The following is a 19801-nucleotide window of genomic DNA, read 5'->3' as shown; positions in this document are numbered from 1 at the left end:
TTTTTTTTTTTTTTTTTGGTTGAAGTGATTTTCCTTTTTGAAAATATGTTTTTTGAAGCAACTTATTTTTTGATTGAATAATAAAGAAAAAAATGTCCTAGCCAAAATGTGGGCCAAACACAAATCAACATTACTTCAATCAAAAAATAAAAATCAAAATCAAAGAAAAATAGCTGTCACATGCATTTTTTTTTTTTTTTTTTTTTTAGTTTTTTGAGTTTCAGAATTCTTTTTGCATTGAAACACTTTTTTTTTTTTTTTTTGATTGAAGCGACTTTTTTTTGGTCGAAAATATATATTTTGATTCAAGCAACTTTTTTGGGATTGAATAAATAAATACCCCCATATGGCTCTGCCCAGGGGATCCAATTTTTGACTGGGGTAAATACATTGGCACGACACTGGAGGGCGTACCAAATTCAATGGATGACGATCTTGGCGAAAAGTGTTGCCTAAGCAGCCTGATTTAGAATTACCCTCAAGAATGATGGGAAACAAAAAAACGCTCATTGTCAACTTATTATTTTAAATATTCTTGTACGTTAATTTTATTGCTGACACTGTGTTTTGGGGTTATCAGCATGTTGTGCCCCCCCTGCCCCAAAAGTCAAACTCTGCCTATGCCATGGTACTGAATGAGTTAAGACTCAAATGATAAACTGACAAACTTTAGCCCATAAGGACCAAGTTTGATAAGTAAAATCGCCATATGGGCCAAGTCACTACTTAGAAAAAAACAACTCTGGGCTTACCAAAGAAACAAAAAACAGGAGGTCGTAAACGTCCAGTCCCTCACGCCAGCGGTCCAATCTGTCGCCATCCAGGCAGCAGAGTATCCCATCTTGCGTGTGTATTCATGTCCCTGCAAATTACATTTAACACAGAGATTCTGTTCTGCACAGTTCACAGAGATTGCCGAATGAGCGTATTAAAGATGCAACGGTTTCAAAGCCAAAACATTCATTATGCCAACTACATTTGTGGGTTCTCTCCATTTTGTCGTTCAAATGTGCGTTAAAGAGGTTGGGGGATAAAAGGTTTGTTGTGGAGGAACCGTCTCGGATTCATTAAATGCCGCACGGCAATTAAGAGCGCATGATAAATGTTAGAAAACAAGCAGTAAAGATATGAATATATAAAGTTGATTAAACTGTGATGGATGATTGGGCAAAAACACAACAAGAAACATCTTTGTAACACTTAAAATGAATAGAATTTCCGTATTTATTGGACTACACAGTAAGTCACACCAGCCAAAAAATATACAGTAATCATTTTTAGTTGTGTAAATTGCCATTGAATACAACAAGAAAACTAGAGGACACCTTGCTTCCTCAGGTTTAGCCCGTTGGGTCTGAACCCGTGCGACTTTGGCCAACCTCGCACTCTTGACCTCATTGTAATCACAGCATCGACTCACGTCTGGCCAAGGGACCATTGATCTCATTACAAGTCTTCATTAGTCAGCTGCGGGGCCTGCTTGCGGCGTCGCGCCAGACCCGAGTAAACCGCGTACAATACCGGCTTTGTCTACACTACGAAGCAGAGAAAAAGGCCTGTTTTCAGCAACCCACACCGAAATGGAGAAAACAGCAGTGAGACAAGAAGGTTTTTGTTTTTACACATCGCAGTTTCCAGCTTGACGTAGTTTTAACTGTGGTTTGACATGTTTTGAGATTACGTTGATTTAAAACCGTGTTTAGTACTCTCTCCATGTTGCGGTCAGGGAGTGTTTGACGATGTCCAATCATTGGCTGCCAATGCCAATCCATTTTGACTCGGAAAATAAAATTAGATTCCTATCGTCTATAGCAGAGGTCACGGAACCGCGGACCTCGTTCTGGTTCCGGACCCCCAGGCCATCTGGACTGGATCTCAAGCTGTCCCGACTAATACACATTACAACAACAAAAATTATTTTTGTCCGCGGGTTTACAGAGCGGAGGTAGGCAACAAACAAAAACCTTAGCGGTGACGCGCGTGAGCCAGCCAATGTGTTAGAAGCATTTGAAAGTTATTTTTAGAACAGCATGTCTCACACTCGCTTTCCAGACTCTGCGGAGTGACAGCCAAAAACCGAGCCGAATGAAGTTGGAGGAAGAGGCGAAAAAGGTACGGCAAATGGCGTGCTCAAAACTACGCAAGATTGATGCAGAAAACAGAGTGTTTAAGGAGGAGTAGACCAACACATTTTTGTTCATTTTACCTGGCGGCAGCACAAGACCGCTATGGCTCATCTGTTCAGAGACGGTAGCGCTTGTAAAGAGCAGCAATTTGAAAAGGCACTATGAGATGAAGCACGCAGCTTTTTCGCAAAGTTTCCCTATGAACTCTGCCATCTGTTCTAAAAAAATAGCGGAATTAAGGGCTCAATATGATCGCACCTCAATTCACTGCACAGCAACCCGCAAATGAATGCTCCCTCAGAATAGCGTGGATATTGGGTCAAAACACAAAGTCTTTCAGTGACGCACCAATTGTCAAAGACTGTATGAGTGCAGTTGCTGAAACTTTGCTTCATGGAAAGCAAAAAGAAGAGGTCTGTCAAAAAATAAAGCAAGTCCCCCTGTCAGCATCCACAATTTAAAAAAAAAAAAAAAGTCGAACATGCTCTTATGTTGCTATTTAATGATTCAATTAAAGCACTTTTTTAGTTTTATGCACCTTTTATATTTTATTTACATTTTTGAATGTTGTAATTATCAGCATGGCCACGTAAAGATACGTTTGTATTTTTGGGGAAAAAAGAAGCATTAAAAATATTTCCGGACCCGAGATTGTTGCAGTTTTTTAATTTTGGACCCAGAGGATTTTTAATTCATGACCCCTGGTCTATAGCCTATCGCTGTCAATGGTATTGAAACATGATCAAGAGAAAACTTGGCTAGATTGATATTGATTTTAAGAAATAACAAACACATACATACATTTTTCAGGTTTCATTCTTCTCATAGGGCCGCCATTTTGTACAATACAGCTCTGTGCTGTCGAAATGTATTGAACTTCATGTGACAGAACTCGCAACAGTGTTGCCAGTTTGGCGACTTTCTCGCCAAATCTGCCGACTTTTCAAAGCCTCTTTGCGACTTTTTGTCAAAAGCGACTAGCGACAACTCCAGCAACTTTTTCTGTTTTTTTTTTTTTGTTTTTGTTTTTTTTTTTAAACTCAATTTTTGCTTCTCCCACTACGTTATTCCTCTCTTGTACAGCCTCCATTACATTTACATGTAAATTTACAATTATGCAGATTAAGAGATGACATCAAGTAGTGACTTATAGTGACTAGAGAGGACAGCCAATAGCTACCATAATTTTCAGACTATAAGCCGCTAATTTTACCCCTCATTTTGAAACTTTCGGCTTATAGTGTTGTTGATTTATTTAGGTCAATGAGTAACACTTTATTTGCCAGTGGCATCAGCGGACTGTCATAAAACCTTCCTAATTATGACATGAAAAAATCCATGACAACACTGGTGACGACTAACGTACTAAGGAATGATGCCTGAAAATGTCAAAATTGAGTTAGGTGAAATGTAACTTTGTCAAATGTATCTGTATGTATTGTATAAAATCGAATCGCGGCGGACGATGTAATAACATCAAGTATCGTATCATTGTCTTAAAGCAGACATGTCCAAAGTCCGGCCCAGGGGCCAAATGCGGCCCGCGGTCAAATTTCATCCGGCCCCCAGCCTCTGTCATAAAATCAATTACGTCTGGCCCACACAGACTTAATAAATTGGTCAGCGGTAGCTGCTACCAGCATACGAAGTAGCTTACACACTAAATGCTGCTCCTCATTTACCTGCTAAAAGGCAGCAGCACTCTAAACAACATTACCCCATGTGACCCTTCCAATTTTCTAAAATGGCGACAATCAACAACAAATAAAAAAAAGAAAGTTGACTACGACAGCCAACGCCTCATGGATAGGTGGAAATTGGACTATTTCTTCACGAAAATACGTAACAACTCTGTGTGCCTCATTTGCAAAGAGACAGTAGTTGTTTTTAAAAAGTTCAATGTGAGGCGATAATACCAAACAAGACATTCTGACATGTACGACAAGTTGATAGGGAAGATACGCAGCGAGAAATTGAAGCAAACTTGAAGCTAGTTTAATTTCACAGCAGCAGTATTTCGCAAGAACCCGAGAGTCAAAAGAGAACGCCACAAAGGCTAGTTGCGAGATTGTTGAAATTATTAATTTAAAAAAATAATAATAAAGCAAATGTGACACACAGAATGGCTTGCTAAAATTTGCTTAAATATATTGTTCTACGTAAAGGAAGTCAGCCAAGGTTGGCCCCCTTGTTATTTTTACCACACCAAATCTGGCTCTCTTTGCAAAAAGTTTGGACACCCCTGTCTTAAAGGGTATTACAACACCTGGGGAAATGCTAATATTCCATCATTCATCCATAAAAGCATGCCTTTTGGATTCATATCATGCCACTTCGTGTAATTACACACATCGCAACACCAAGAAAATGATAGAAATTTGGATCAGTTGTCAAGCTAAAGCGACCAGCGCCTGAGATCCCGGAAATCTAGCATATTGTGTGTGTGACATCACAACAAGGAAACAACCGGCTCAGTCCTTAGTACAGAATGACGGCGATGATGGCAGACAATTTTGTTCCTAGTTGCAGCGACGAATCCGACGTAACGAGAGGAGAGTTATGAACCTTTCTTTGGTGTTTTGGGTTATCAATTTGAGGCCAAACGAAAGCCAATGCAGCCTAATGAAAGGATCATTGACGGGATCAATCACACTGATGAAACACCGGCAACCGATCGTGTGGGAAACACCGAATGGTTTGTTTTGCATTTCTTTTTGTTAAGCTGATACACCGTGACCGCAAAATAATGTATAGAATAATTATCATTTATTGTGCTATCATAGGTTTTCGCTCTGCCAACAGACACAAATATGAATGGGATTAGAGGATTTATTCTATATATTTTACGAGCGATGATTTATACATGTGCCCAGTCCTATATCCAATGCGTGATATGTTTTTATTATAAAAGAGTACTCACTCTGGCCATTTCGAGCTTGGCTGCTCCGCTCCTTTGGTTAGCCTGGGGTGGTGGGGTGCTCTCATCAGAGCCAGTCATCGTCCTCTTTCTTGATATCTCGGGACATTTAGGTGGCTGCGCGTGTATGTTGGGCACCGGATCTGCTTTCAGCAGCAATTTCGTAGCAAAACCTGATTTCATTTGTCCATAGTTCGAATAGCTTTCAGGTGTAAAATGCGCACCACACAAAACTGTGCCGGAGGCTAGGTCTGCAAAATTAGCCCTCTTAGCACGGACGAACTTTACTCATTGTCTGCGTAGTCCAGCTCTTTTTCTCGCGTTCGGGAACTCATGGGTACTACATTGCGACAAATGGCTATATGTACACCACATAGCATGACAGGTTTGAACCATTTTAGCGATTTTTTTGATAAAACACGTACGCAACTCCCGTCGATAAACAACGATGGCACCTGCCTCGACCTTTTGTTTCCTTGTTGTGATGTCTCCGCCCCATTCGGCTGTTTCCGGAATACTTTCGGAAATGTTCGTAATTTTCGATCTATTTTCGATAATTGCTCATGAATGTGATTTATTTTTTTGTTAACTTATTATAACTTATAATAATAGTATTATAATACCCTTTAAGAATTGATATTCGACCATATAGTCATAAGACCTAGCCATAACATATCAACTGAAATTGTATTTGCTGAATAATAAATAGATAAATCCTTCTCTTGTCCTTCATCTCGGGGGTCGCCATTTTGTGCCATAGCGCCCTCTGCTGTCACGCATGACTTGACTAGTATCTGGGATAACATACATCACAAAACTAGTGGCGCCATCAAGGGGTGGCCGTGGCCACCCCTATAAATTGGTTGGCCACCCTACTGGCCACCCCGCTTACCAGTATATCGTTAGATTGTTGTAGCATCAGTTATGCATGTCATCCCAAATGAATGCATTTATTTTGTTTTGTAGGGCTGTCAAATTTATTGTGGTTAACGGGGGGTAATTTTTTTTTTTTAAATTAATCACATGAAAATATTTATCGCAATTAACGCATTCGCGGTACGACTCATTCATGCATTGCCGCAAACAGCCTACAATGGCGCCGTTTTACTTATATACAGAGATAAGAGGCAGAGTGGAGTACATAAAAGCATTCATTGGGGCCGTGCTTTTAATTGTGCTATTAATCGGCAAAAAATTTTGTCATCTCTCTCACAGCAACTTATTAACAATTATTATTAACAATATTGTGGGAAGCGACGTGGGAAAGAATGACAGGAGTTGATCTTTTTCTTAACACCCTGTAGTGTACCCAACGCAGAGAAGATATAGCATTTGCAGCCACCACACACAGTCATGGTTGCACCACTTCCCATCATGCATTTGGGCAGAACAGTTAAGTCGCTACAGTATCATTTACTGAAGGCTCAACAAATACACTAGATGGCAATATTTAGTCACAATATACAAACTCACATTTATCCTTTAAGAAGTCTTTCTATCCGTGGATCCCTTTCACAGAAACATTGTTAATAATGTTAATGCCATCTTGTGGATTTATTGTTATAATAAACCAATACAGTACTTATGGACAGTATGTTGAATGTACTGTTTATATCCGTCTTGTCTTATCTTTCAATTCCAACAATAATTTACAGAAAAATATGGCATATTTTAGAGATGGTTTGAATTGCGATTAATTACGATTAATTAATTTTTAAGCTGTGATTAACTCGATTAAAAATTTTTAATCATTTGACAGCCCTAGTTAAATGCCCACCTTATGCCTAATATATACGTAACACAATAAAACAGAATTGTTGTGGAACTCAAAATGGTGACTGGACAGTTATGGACTATGCACTTTAAATCATTAGTAACATTAAATACTACACAATACACCAAAGTATATCAGTAGCTGTGTCCTTAAGTCTTTCTGATAGTTTTCCCCTGACCATTTTACTGCAATAATTTAATGAAAACCTGAAATTATGGCTTTTAGTTTTGGCCACCCCAAGATTTTAAGTGGCCCTTATGAAAAATTTCTGGAGGCGCCAATGCACAAAACATCAATGATATGATGGTTTGAACCCAAAACGGGTTAATTTTGTTTAATCCATCATGTAAGCACACCATAAACCAGTTTCTTGGGGGGGGGTTTCGTTTTTAGTGAAGGTTAACAGTTTTACTCACAGAAAAAAACTTCTCCCCATTAACCCATGCAAGTTGAGCTCTAGTCACAAAAATAACAGCGGCAAGCAGTGTGATTGATTCACACTACAGGAACCTCTACTTTTACATCCATCAATTACAGATTGATAAAGACGCGCCCATGTGCCCTACGGTCAATTTTCTCCTGTCAGAGGAGACGTCGACATGGCATCCGCCGCGCGAGGAGGCCTGCCCCGCGCCTGGCAGCCATTCATTACGCCTAATAGGCCCTCCAACCCTCCGCCCGTCGCTATTTGCGGCAACGTACGTATGCTTCGGCGGCGTGACAACGGTCGCACAATGTTAAGCACCGCACGCACCGAGACCGTCACATTATGTTCCCGCCTTGCCGCATCCTCGGGAAACGCGGTTCCGCCACCTGAGTCGGGACATTACAACTCTCGGGTACAAGCAGCCCTGACATTGTGGGGGCGGAATGTAAAGGAGGGGGGATGTGTTGCCGCTTTGCACAATGTCAAAGTAATCTGATACGTGCGCCGCTTTGTGCACCAATTCCACAAAGGGAATGATCAGATTAACCTTGTTGCAACCTGTACATCCTGTCTATGAAACAGGAAAAGCCTGTGTTTAAGGAGAGAAAATATGCAAACGGGACTTTTTTAAGACAAGTTGGTCTGTTTATTTCTATTTGGCAAGGTTGAGGTTATCATTAGTTTAAAAAAAAAAGAATAACAAAGCAAACACAAGTTCTGAAGACTAGGGCTGCCTGATAGTAGACTAATCACTGATTATAATCAATTTAATCACTAATACTGATTAGTCGAGTAAACAGTCCTTACAAAAAAAATCACTTTAATGTAGGATTGTCAAAATTATCGCGTTAATGGGCGGTAACTAATTTTTTAAATTAATCACGTTAAAATATTTGACGCAATTAACGCACATGCCTCGCTCAACCAGATTAAAATGACAGCACAGTGCAATGCCAACTTTTTACTTGTGTTTTTTGGAGTTTTGTCGCCCTCTGCTGGCGCTTGGATTCGACTGATATTATGGGCTTAAGCACCCATGAGCATTGTGTAATTATTGAAATCAACAATGACGGGCTACTAGTTTATTTTTTGATTGAAAATTTTACAAATTTTATTAAAACGAAAACATTGAGGGGTTTTGATATAAAATTTCTATAACTTGTACTAACATTTATTTTTTAAGAACTACAAGTCTCTCTATCCATAGATCGCTTTAACAGAATATTAATGTTAATGCCATCTTGTTGATTTATTGTTATAATAAACAAATAATAGTACTTATGTACTGTATGTTGAATGTATATATCCATCTTGTGTCTTATCTTCTCATTCCAACAATAATTTACAGAAAAATATGGCATATTTTATAGATGGTTTGAAATGCGATTAATTACGATTAATCACGATTAAAGCTGTAATTAACTCGATTGTAAATTTTAACCCAAGGCAGCCCTACTTTATTGTTGTATTACTCCAATTAGGAATAAAAAACTATGCACTAAAAAGAGTTGGACAATTAATACTACTGAATAATGCGACTGTATCATTGTCGTCCAAAGTATAAAGAAGATATTTGCAAATATTTTGATCGAGATTTGACAGAAAATTTGGCGCCCAAAACTTTTGGCCAAAAATAGCTAAAATTCTATTTTCGGTTTTTGGTTAAAAGACCATAAGTTTACCACCAAAAATTGTGAAAAAAGCATAGTGCTCCTGTAATGGCACAATGAAACGATGGCAAGAAGCAACATTACTGGCTCACAGCCAACATGTCTGCGGTTAGGAAGTACTATGTGGTATCAAAGAAATATACAAATTATTAAATGAAAGGAATTAAATTTGCTTCATCTCCGCCACACGCTCGTTCTGAAGTTGCATTCCATTGATGTCCCGTGTCACATCGAGTACAGTGCATTTGAGCCAGTGTGTGAATAGTTTGGAATTTAATCAAGAGAGCGGTATATAAATAAGTAGCATTTAAATGCATTCATGTACATTTTCTAAAGATGCACGATAATATCGGTTAACGTTTATTATCAGCCGATAATGGCAATTATGATGTCACACAGATAATCCACATTTTTAAAACTTCAACCGATAATGCAATCCGATAATTATATACTTGATTTGGCGTCCATATGTGCGCAACTGAAGAATTCAGCTCGGCCGCTTCCTCAACCCCTCCCCTCTCTGAAGCCCCTGAGCGGGGAGGGGTTGAGGAGGCGAAGTTACACAACAGAAGCAGTTGGGGATTATGGCGGCTGTTACCAGCGTGGCTGGATTTATCCGTGTGTGGAAAAAAAACAACGCTCTCGCCATCTGCAAAACATGCACTGCAAAAGTTCCACGAGGCGGAAAAAAAACGTCTTCATACAGCCCAAACACTGGCACGACACAGATAGTCGACAGGTCTTCTGACAGAGCCCGCCACAACTAAAGAATTCAACACCGCCGGCTCCTCAACCCCTCCCCTCTCTGAAGCCCCTGAGCGGGGAGGGGTTGAGGAGGCGGAGTTACACAACAGAAGCAGTTGTAGCTCATGGCAACTGTTACCAGCGTGGCTGGATTTATCCGTGTGTTGAAAAAAAACGATGCTCTCGCCATCTGCAAAACATGCACTGCAAAAGTTCCACGAGGCAGAAAAAAACGTCCTCATACATCCCAAACACTGGCACGACACAGATAGTCAACAAGTCTTCTGACGGAGCCCGCCGCTCTGGCTGGTCCTTGCAGGCCGCCGCCGCCGCCTAGCCCTAGGTGTGGCAGGCAGGCGGGCCGAGCCCCGGTTCCGCGGGGGCAGGACCTCCGGCGAAGACCCCAATTTGTCGAGTGTTTCCCGACGGCGTGCCGGACGCGAGGCGTGCGCCCCCGTCTGGAGCAGAGCCAGGCCCTGAATGTACCGTGGCGAGCCGGCAGGATATCCAGTATAAACGTAGCTGCCGCCGCCACTCCGATTCAACTCATCGAGCACCACGTCCAGACAGAGGCCTGGCGTGGGAGCAAATTTGGCGGCTGGACGGACTGAAGGGAACAGGCGGGAGGAGATGCCGGACGAGAGACGTTTTTTTTTTTTACCGAAATGACCCGAGAGCCAAACCCCCGGATAAAAAAATAATGCAGTTTATACGACCACCAGTCTTCGTGAAACACATGCCAATCATATCAGTTTCACCACGGAAATTAGGACAAGTGATGTCAAGTAAGCATGCTTATATTTACGGCACAGTGGTTAGATGATAATTTCAACATACACAAAACCACACTCAAGAAGTGAGCCAGTCTGTAATGCATTTAGTACGCTGTCAATTTATGACGTCTTGATCAGATCATCGTCTTAAATCTAGTCAAATAATTTTCCCCATCTTGTTTTGAGTGTTAAAGACCAGTTAACAGATGAATGTGCCACATTATTCCACTTACTTGAAGTACGTAAATATTGCCATTTGTTCTTATTAAGCCCATACGTCAATAAAAAAAATTGGTCATTTTTCACCTAAATCAAGAAAAAATTGCTTTCAAATAATGTTTTGAACCATACCTATTTCTGACAAGTTTTTTTAGGATTAGGTATAATAATTTATTGCTTAAAATAAGGCTGTTAAGTTTATTTTCAGCTAGCTATTTTTCTTCAAGAAATCTGAGGGAAATACACTTGAAGCGCTGGCAGATAATTTCACTTATTTCTAATAGATTTACACTTAAAACTGACTAGTTCTAAGGAGGTGTGTTTTTGCATTGTAGTAATGTTATATATACGTTAGGAATGGCTTACATTTAAAGGCATTTTTGTGCAATTTAGGTATTTACTCTGTAGGTAATTGTTGCCAAAAGTTTACCATTATACAATGTCAGACAATCTGTCATTATTTAGATGCTGGAATTTACTACTTGTTCACATTTGGTGTTGAAAAAAAAAACCCAATAAATTATATTTTTCCGCAATAATATTTTCTCTTTTGTATACTTTAAAATTTTAACATAAATCTTTTAGGAGAATTATCGGCTTGACATTCTCGGTTATCGGTTGGAACGAGGAGGAAATTATCGGTAATCGATATTGGTTGAAAAATGTACTATCGTGCATCTCTAGCATTATCTGTGGTTTAGTACAATAATTTCATGGCACGAGCACTTCCTCTTTTTGTCACATTTTTCCCGCGACTTCCACACCCCCTATGCCAGTCGTCGATTAATCCAGCCGGGAGCGACTTTGCTCAACTTTCTCTCTGCTACAACTTGGCCCACTCGTCTGGCTCTCGATCGATTCCACTTGTCGCACAAGAAAACAGCGAATCTTATTTTAAAGGGATCCACGCATAGAAAGACTTGTAGTTCTTAAAAGACAAACATTACTGCGAGTTAAAATAATTTTATATTGAAACCTCTCTTGATGTTTTCGTTTTTATACAATTTGCAAAATTGGTTTAACTAGTTCGCCATTGTTGTTGAATTCGCAGGGCTGTGACATCACATGGTTACGCTGCCGAGCTTCTAGAGCAGACATGTCCAAAGTCCGGCCCGGGGGCCAAATGCGGCCCGTGGTCAAATTTCATCCGGCTCCCACCCTCTGTCATGAAATCAATAATGTCTGGCCCGCACACAGACCTAATAAATTGGTCAGCAGTACTGCTACCAGCGTATGAAGTAGCTTACACACTAAATGCTGCTCCTCATTTACCCACTACAAGGCAGCAGCACTCTAAGCAACATTACCCAGCATGACCTTTTACTCCCAATTTTTTCAAATGGCGACAATCAACAAAAAAAAAAGTTGACTGCGACGGCCGACGCTTCAAGGATAGGAGGAAATTGGACTGCCGTATTGGCCGGAATATAAGACGGTGTTTTTTTGCATTGAAATAATACTGAAAAAGAGGGGGTCGTCTTATATTCGCGGTCTAGACATTATACCCATTTACGACACTAGATGGCCCAGATATCATTGAAGCAATTTCTGTCATGACAGATGTCAGCTACTCTCCCCATTCACGACGCTAGATGGCGCCAGATATCATTGAAGCAAGCGATGTTCTGTCATGACAGATCTCAGCTACTCTTTTAGTTTAACCAGTTTGCATTATTTTATTGCAGTGTTCTTCCTTATTCAGATTTGTTTCAAGACTACAGTTACAGTTAGACTCCACTTTGATGGTTAATGCAGTTATTGCAATTTTGTTGCTTTATCACAATAGATTGGGTTATTTACATTTCAAAAACCAGAAGCCATTCATTTACGAATGTGATTGCACTTTAGTTTACATATTTAAATGTTCAGATATTAAGATTTGAATGAGGCAAAATAACATGCTTTTTCTCTCAAATATATTGTTATAAACATTTGTTTCGGATGTCCTGTAATTATTTTCTGTATAAAAATTAATTTGGTGTTCAAAAAGTCTTTTTTTCAAACTTGAGTCTTGAAAAAGAGGGGGTTGTTTTATAATCAGGGCCGTCTTATATTCAACCCAATACGGTAATTCTTCACTAAAATACGCAAAAGCTATGTCTGCCTCATTTGCAAAGAAACAGTCGCTTTTTTAAAGAGTTCAATGTGAGTCGATATTACCAAACAAGACACGCTGACATATACGACAGGATTACAGGGAAGATACGTGCGAGAAATTGAAGCAACTTAAAGCTAGTTTAATTTTACAGCAGCAGTATTTCATAAGAGCCCAAGAGATGAAAGATAACGCCAAACAGGCTAGTTGCAAGATTTTGTGGAAATTATTCATTAAAAAAAAATAATAAAGCAAATGTGACACACAGAATGGCTTGCTAAAATTTGCTTAAATATATTGTTCTACGTAAAGGACGTCAGCCAAGGTCGGCCCCCCACATTTTTACCACACCAAATCTGGCCCCCTTTGCAAAAAGTTTGGACACCCCTGTTCTAGAATATGACTCTAGCGACATAAACGTGTAATTTTTTCAAACCTTTCAATTTGAACCCGAGAGGAACATTAATGAACAAAACAATACTGTCGATTTTTTACAAAACGAGCAGCCAAAGCAAAATGAACAGGAGAGACGGGATAAGACGTGAGTAGGGGAAAAAAAACGAGACGCGAATCCGACACCCAAAGTACTATCGTGCGCTTTCAGCTTGTTTTGTTTAGATACAGACTGAAAGAACATTCAAAAGATGCCTTAACAAAATACTTAAACGTAATAATTAGGGCTGTTAAACGATTAAAATTTTTAATCGAGTTAATTACAGCTTAAAAATTAATTAATCGTAATTAATCGCAATTAATCGCAATTCAAACCATCTATAAAATATGCCATATTTTTCTGTAAATTATTGTTGGAATGGAAAGATAAGACAAGATGGATATATACATTCAACATACGGTACATAAGGACTGTATTTGTTTATTATAATAATAAATCAACAAGATGGCATTAACATTATTAACATTCTGTTAAAGTGATCCATGGATAAAATGTTACATTAAAACGACTCTTAATGTTTTCGTTTTAATAAAATTTGTAAAATTTTCAATCAAAAAATAAACTAGTAGCCCTATTCTGTCCTCAATGTGTGTGAGTACACAAATTGACAGATAGCGAACATAAGTTCCAAAAAGAAATCAGACGGTGTGGCAAAGTTGCATGGGCTTTACTGAAGTCATCTCTTTTTGACAGGAGCACGTTTCTTGTATATTTGTAAAACTGAAAATAACAAGGCAATGTGTCAATAACTTGCATAAATCACAAAATAACATAAAATGTACACACACGTGTCCATTTGAGCAGTAGCACTAGCCAATTAGCTCACAAGCATCTAACAATGTAACTGCATTTCACCATATATGTGAACAAATTCAAATACACATCATCAATAACTATCTAATGCTCATGAATATAAACAAAGGAGGAATATAACTCACAAGCGATGCATGTATTAGACACAAACAGTGTGATGGGGCTATGAGAACTGCCACTGAATACTGGATGCGGACGTTAGCTGGTCTGAATAGCGCTGTCTATTAGTGTGAGTTCACGTCGACATATAATTACGTCAGAAAAGCGCGCCGAAACCCAAATAATCCGCTGCACTGAATCGCCAGCAGAGGGCGACATTACGCCAACTAACATATGCAAGTCACACCTAAGCGCCAGCAGAGGGCGGAAAAACTCCATAAAACACAATTAACAAGTTGGCCTTTCACTGTACTGACATTTAAATCTGTCTGAGCGGGCATCATGCGTTAATTGCGTCAAATATTTTAACGGGATTAATTAAAAAAATTAATTAACGCCTGTTAACGCGATAATTTTGACAGCCCTAGTAATAATATCAAATAAGGGTGGTCAACAGATCAACAATCTTCTTGAAAGCGACCACCAGAAAACACATTGCTTAAAAGTTATGAGAGGGAAACACATGCAAAAAGTATTTTGAGGCAATGAAAAGGTCATAAAAGACTCCATAAAACCACAAGTAGTAAATACTCGCCGCTTTTAACCGATGTGCGCATGTGTTGGACATCTCACTGCATAGAATAAATTGTCGTCTAGTGAGTGACAAACTACGTCATCACGCCGAGCACCCATTGTGCCCATAAAACATGGCGCCCTCCGTAGGTCAAAACATGAACTAAATATTGTAGAATTTTAAATTGATGGCAATATTTTATGTGTTTCTAATAGCATATTTTAGTAAAAGAGAACAATTGTGGCATATTAGAGCCTATAATTCTTTAGGTCCGAGGTTCCCTTTAAGCATTACGGGAGATTTTAAGAGCCTTGTAAAGAGTTTTACTAGTTTCAATGAGAACGGAATGGTTTTTTATTGTTGTTGTTAACTACACTTCCACACAAACATACAACTTCCACACAAACATACATTGAGATCTCCTTTAGTTTAGCAACTGGGGGTGTGAGAAACATTTTTCAAGTGTCCCAAATTTCCAAGGAAGCACATTTATCAAGGTTTCATCGGCCGTGACGTCCACCGGACAGAATGCTATGACAACACTCCGCTATAGGACGCTTTCAGAGTTTGCCACAAAATGCTCACTGCCGCCAGGAATGCACCCTCCCAAGGAGTTTCAGAATCTGCATCTTTCAAACAAAATTTCTCATAAATATTTTGGAAGATGTTTGTGTACCATATTTTATTCCCGCCTGATCGTAAAATAAATAAATAGCACAGCAAAGGGCATTAATCAGAAAATAATTAAATTAAATATTTTTTTTAAATGAAATTCGTCTTTTCGGTTTTTCGGCCAAGTGTTTCCAATATTCAGTTTTGTTTCGGGCCAAAAATTACGGTATTTTTCGGACTTTAAGTCACAGTTTTTTTTCCATAGTTTGGCTGGGGGTGCGACTTATACTCTGGAGCGACTTATGTGTGAAATTATTAACACATTATTATATCATTTCACATGGTTTTTTGGTGTTTTGGAGTGACACTTGATGGTTTGGTAAACTTGTTAGCATGTTCTTTTTGCTATAGTTATCTGAATAACTCTTAATAGCTATGTTACGTTAACATACCGGCCACGTTCGCATCTCGTTGTTCATGTATCATGTAACATTATCATCCTGGACACTTATTCAGCATGATGTTCTCTATTGTTTTTTGTTTTTTTTCGTTTTAAATTGCCTTTCAAGATGACATATCTGTTCGATGTGTTGGATTTTATCAAGTAAATTTCCCCCCCAAAATGAGACTTATACTCCAGTGCGACTTATATATGTTTTTTTTTTCATCCTCGTTGGCCATTTTATGGCTGGTGGGATTTATACTCAGGTACGACTTATAGTCCGAAAAATACGGTAACTATAAAAATATTTTTCCTTTTTTTTTTTTTTTTTTTTTTTTTTTTTTTTTTTAAGAACTACAAAAATATTAATATAGTATTTAAATCTTATATTATATACAGTTTTACCCCCGCCTTTGTTTTTCATTTTTTATTTTTATTTTTTTTAATTTGCAAAATAGACTGTATATTTCAAAAGAAAAGTATATTCAAATAATACAGCAAAAGACAGCAATAGACGTCCTATCCACTTGAAGTAGGAGGTTGGCAGCGAATGCTTTTCATTTGCTGCCAACCAGAGATAAACTTGTCTAAATTCACAGCTGAAGGATGAAAACAATAAGTAAAAAAAAAAACACACAAAAAAAAAACAAATGGAAAAGTTGCTTTTTAAGTCTCATTCCTTTGTATTTACCGTAATACGACTTCAAAATAAAAGACCAAAGCCGAATAAAAGAAAAATAAATTTTAACGGCCACATACTGTGAGTCCTAACCGTTTTGTTTATTTTGAAAGCAATTTAAAGTAATGCCCCGCTTGTTGTTTTTTATCCAAAAACTTTCTTTCAAATATATAGATACATTCTCTTATTTGGCCGATGTTAGTTGCCTAATAAAATGGGCAAAAAAAAAAAAAAAAATCTCATGCGTTCAGCCTGACTTCTTTTGTATCAACCTTCCAAGACAAAATGTCCTAATTGGTCATATGGGACGCGTTGTTTTGAGTTCAGCGTTGTAAAAACAATCAGCGCTGCCACGCCGCTTGTTGTCTTACAAGCGGGACCCAAATGAGCAAAAACAACAGGGAAATGTCAAAGCATCATGTACTTGTTAGTAAGCAATTTGCCGCTATTTATTTTCACGCGCACGGAGCGGAAACAGTCGGAGGCGAGAATTCCCACTGACGTTAATCAGCCGCCGCGATACCACGTCAACACTGTTTTGTTTGGCTTTTCAGGGGTGAAATGGATATAAATATGAAGTTAACTTTACATTAAATAAACATGGTGATAGTATGATTGTTTGGGAAGTAAACGTGTCCGAAATAATATGTCTGGTTGATTTTCAAGGCTGTAAAAAAAAGTAAGAGCTAGCTTAGCTGGCATATGTATTCTAACAACAATTGGTTTATTAGTAAATTTACCTTTAAAAACAAAACTTTAAACTGCAACTAAAACAACGTCACTGCTTAAGATTAGTTTTACATTTCCACCTGAAATTTGAAAGTTGTTTTGCGTCATATTAAAGATATAAAAAAACAACTTTGCTAATTTAGCTAAATGCAAGCTAAACGTAATTGTGTATTCCAACAGTTTAGCTTTTGCTTTTTTAAATATAAATGATGAAAATAATTTTATTTACAGCTAAAATTCCCAAAATAATGTCTGATTGATTTTGAAAGTTTACTAATACAGGGCAGACTTAGCATTAGCATATTTGCAAATACGCTAATGTACTGTATAATATAGTGATAGTGTATATATACAGTATATACAGTATATATATATATATATATACAGTGTATCACAAAAGTGAGTACACCCCTCGCATTTGTGCAGATATTTAAGAATATCTTTTCATGGGACAAATCTGACAAAATGACACTTTGACACAATGAAAAGTAGTCTGTGTGCAGCTTATATAATAGAGTTAATTTATTTTCCCTTCCAAATAACTCAAAATATAGCCATTAATATCCAACCCCCTGGCAACAAAAGTGAGTACACCCCTTAGTAAATACGTACATCCCTAAATGTCCAAATTGAGTACTGCTTGTCATTTTCCCTCCAAAATGTTATGTGACTCATTACATGAGTGCTGTCAGCATTGCTGCAGAGATTGAAGAGGTGGGGGGTCAGCCCATTAGTGCTCAGACCATACGCGGCATTTTACATCAAATTGGTGTGCATGGCTGTCACCCCAGGAGGAAGCTTCCATTGAAGACGGTACACGAGAAAGCCCGCCCGTCTCATCAGACCATAAGACATGGTTCCAGTAACCCATGTGCTTTGTTGACATGTCTTCAGCAAACTGTTTGCAGGCTTTCTTGTGCACCGTCTTCAGAAGAGGCTTCCTCCTGGGGTGACAGCCATGCCCACCAATTTGATGTAGAGTGCGGCGTATGGTCTGAGCACTAATAGGCTGACCCCAACCTATTGACCCCCCCAGAACTATTGTGTGTGATAGAACAATATGTCTATATGCTGCCATAACAGATTCATGGCGCATTAAGCCCCCGAACTATTTTTAATTTGTCCGTTTTACCCTGGAAACCCCCGTTTACAGACGTCGCGCAAACGCTTTTGTTTCAACCCAGCCATAAAAAGAATTACACTAATTATTGAAAATGTCCTTTTTAGCTTAGAATAATTAATCAATGTCTAATATTTCATTTAAAACAAAAAACGACTTTAAAAAAATTATTCACTCGCATGTTTTAAACTTTTACACAAATTACGTCACAATGAAAACAATTGGTGTTTGTAAATAAGTCACGGATATCTACAGTGGGGCAAATAAGTATTTAGTCAACCACCAATTGTGCAAGTTCGACTACTTGAAACGATTAGAGAGGCCTGTAAGTGTCAACATGGGTAAACCTCAACCATGAGAGACAGAATGTGAAAAAAAAAACAGAAAATCACATTGTTTGATTTTTAAAGAATTTATTTCCAAATTAGAGTGGAAAATAGGTATTTGGTCACTTACAAACAAGCAAGATTTCAGGCTGTCAAAGAGGTCTAACTTCTTATGAGGTCTAACAAGGCTCCACTCGTTACCTGTATTAATGGCACCTGTTTTAACTCATTATCGGTATAAAAGACACCTGTCCCCAACTTCAGTCAGTCACACTCCAAACTCTACTATGGCCAAGACCGAAGAGATGTCGAACGACACCAGAGACAAAATTGTAGACCTGCACCAGGCTGGGAAGACTGAATCTGCAATAGGTAAAACGTTTGGTGTAAAGAAATCAACTGTGGGAGCAATTATTAGAAAATGGAAGACATACAAGACCACTGATGATCTCCTTCGATCTGGGACTCCATGCAAGATCTCACGCCGTGGCGTCAAAATGATAACAAGAACAGTTTGCAAAAATCCCAGAACCACACGGGGGGACCTAGTGAATGACCTACAGAGAGCTGGGACCACAGTAACAAAGGCTACTATCAGTAACACAATCCGCCGCCAGGGACTCAGATCCTGCACTGCCAGACGTGTCCCCCTTCTGAAGCCAGTACACGTCCAGGCCCGTCTGCGGTTTGCTAGAAAGCATTTGGATGATCCAGAAGAGGACTGGGAGAATGTGTTATGGTCAGATGAAACCAAAATAGAACTGTTTGGTAGAAACACAGGTTCTCGTGTTTGGAGGAGAAAGAATACTGAGTTTCATCCGAAGAACACCATACCCACTGTGAAGCATGGGGGTGGAAACGTCATGCTTTGGGCCTGTTTTTCTGCAAAGGGACCAGGATGACTGATCTGTGTAAAGGAAAGAATGAATGGGGCCATGTATCGAGAGATATTGAGTGAAAATCCTCTTCTATCAGCAAGGGCATTGAAGATGAGACGTAGTTGGGTCTTTCAGCATGACAATGATCCCAAACACACTGCCAGGGACAACAAAGGAGTGGCTTCGTAAGAAGCATTTCAAGGTCCTGGAGTGGCCTAGCCAGTCTCCACATCTCAACCCCATAGAAAATCTATGGTGGGAGTTGAAAGTCCGTGTTGCCCAACGACACCCCCAAAACATCACTGCTCTAGAGGAGATCTGCATGGAGGA

The 19801-nt window shown here is 38.9% G+C and overlaps 1 protein-coding gene across 6 annotated transcripts in view; it reads right to left on the bottom strand.

Moving 5' to 3' along the window:
- cdh19 (cadherin 19, type 2) overlaps window positions 1-19801 on the bottom strand; it is a 337720-nt gene that overhangs the window by 29019 nt on the left and 288900 nt on the right. For 5 of the 6 annotated variants that reach the window (XM_057824224.1, XM_057824227.1, XM_057824225.1 and 2 more), the window contains one exon: window positions 753-862. The gene's annotated coding sequence lies outside the window, so the exon portion shown is untranslated. Of the gene's footprint in view, window positions 1-752; window positions 863-14137; window positions 14307-19801 lie in introns of those variants that run through there. The other variant, XM_057824228.1, reaches the window with a different exon arrangement.

Source organism: Corythoichthys intestinalis, chromosome 20, assembly GCF_030265065.1.
Source record: "Corythoichthys intestinalis isolate RoL2023-P3 chromosome 20, ASM3026506v1, whole genome shotgun sequence".
Classification (NCBI taxonomy): Eukaryota; Metazoa; Chordata; class Actinopteri; order Syngnathiformes; family Syngnathidae; genus Corythoichthys; species Corythoichthys intestinalis.
This window is presented reverse-complemented; position numbering and strand designations above follow the sequence as displayed.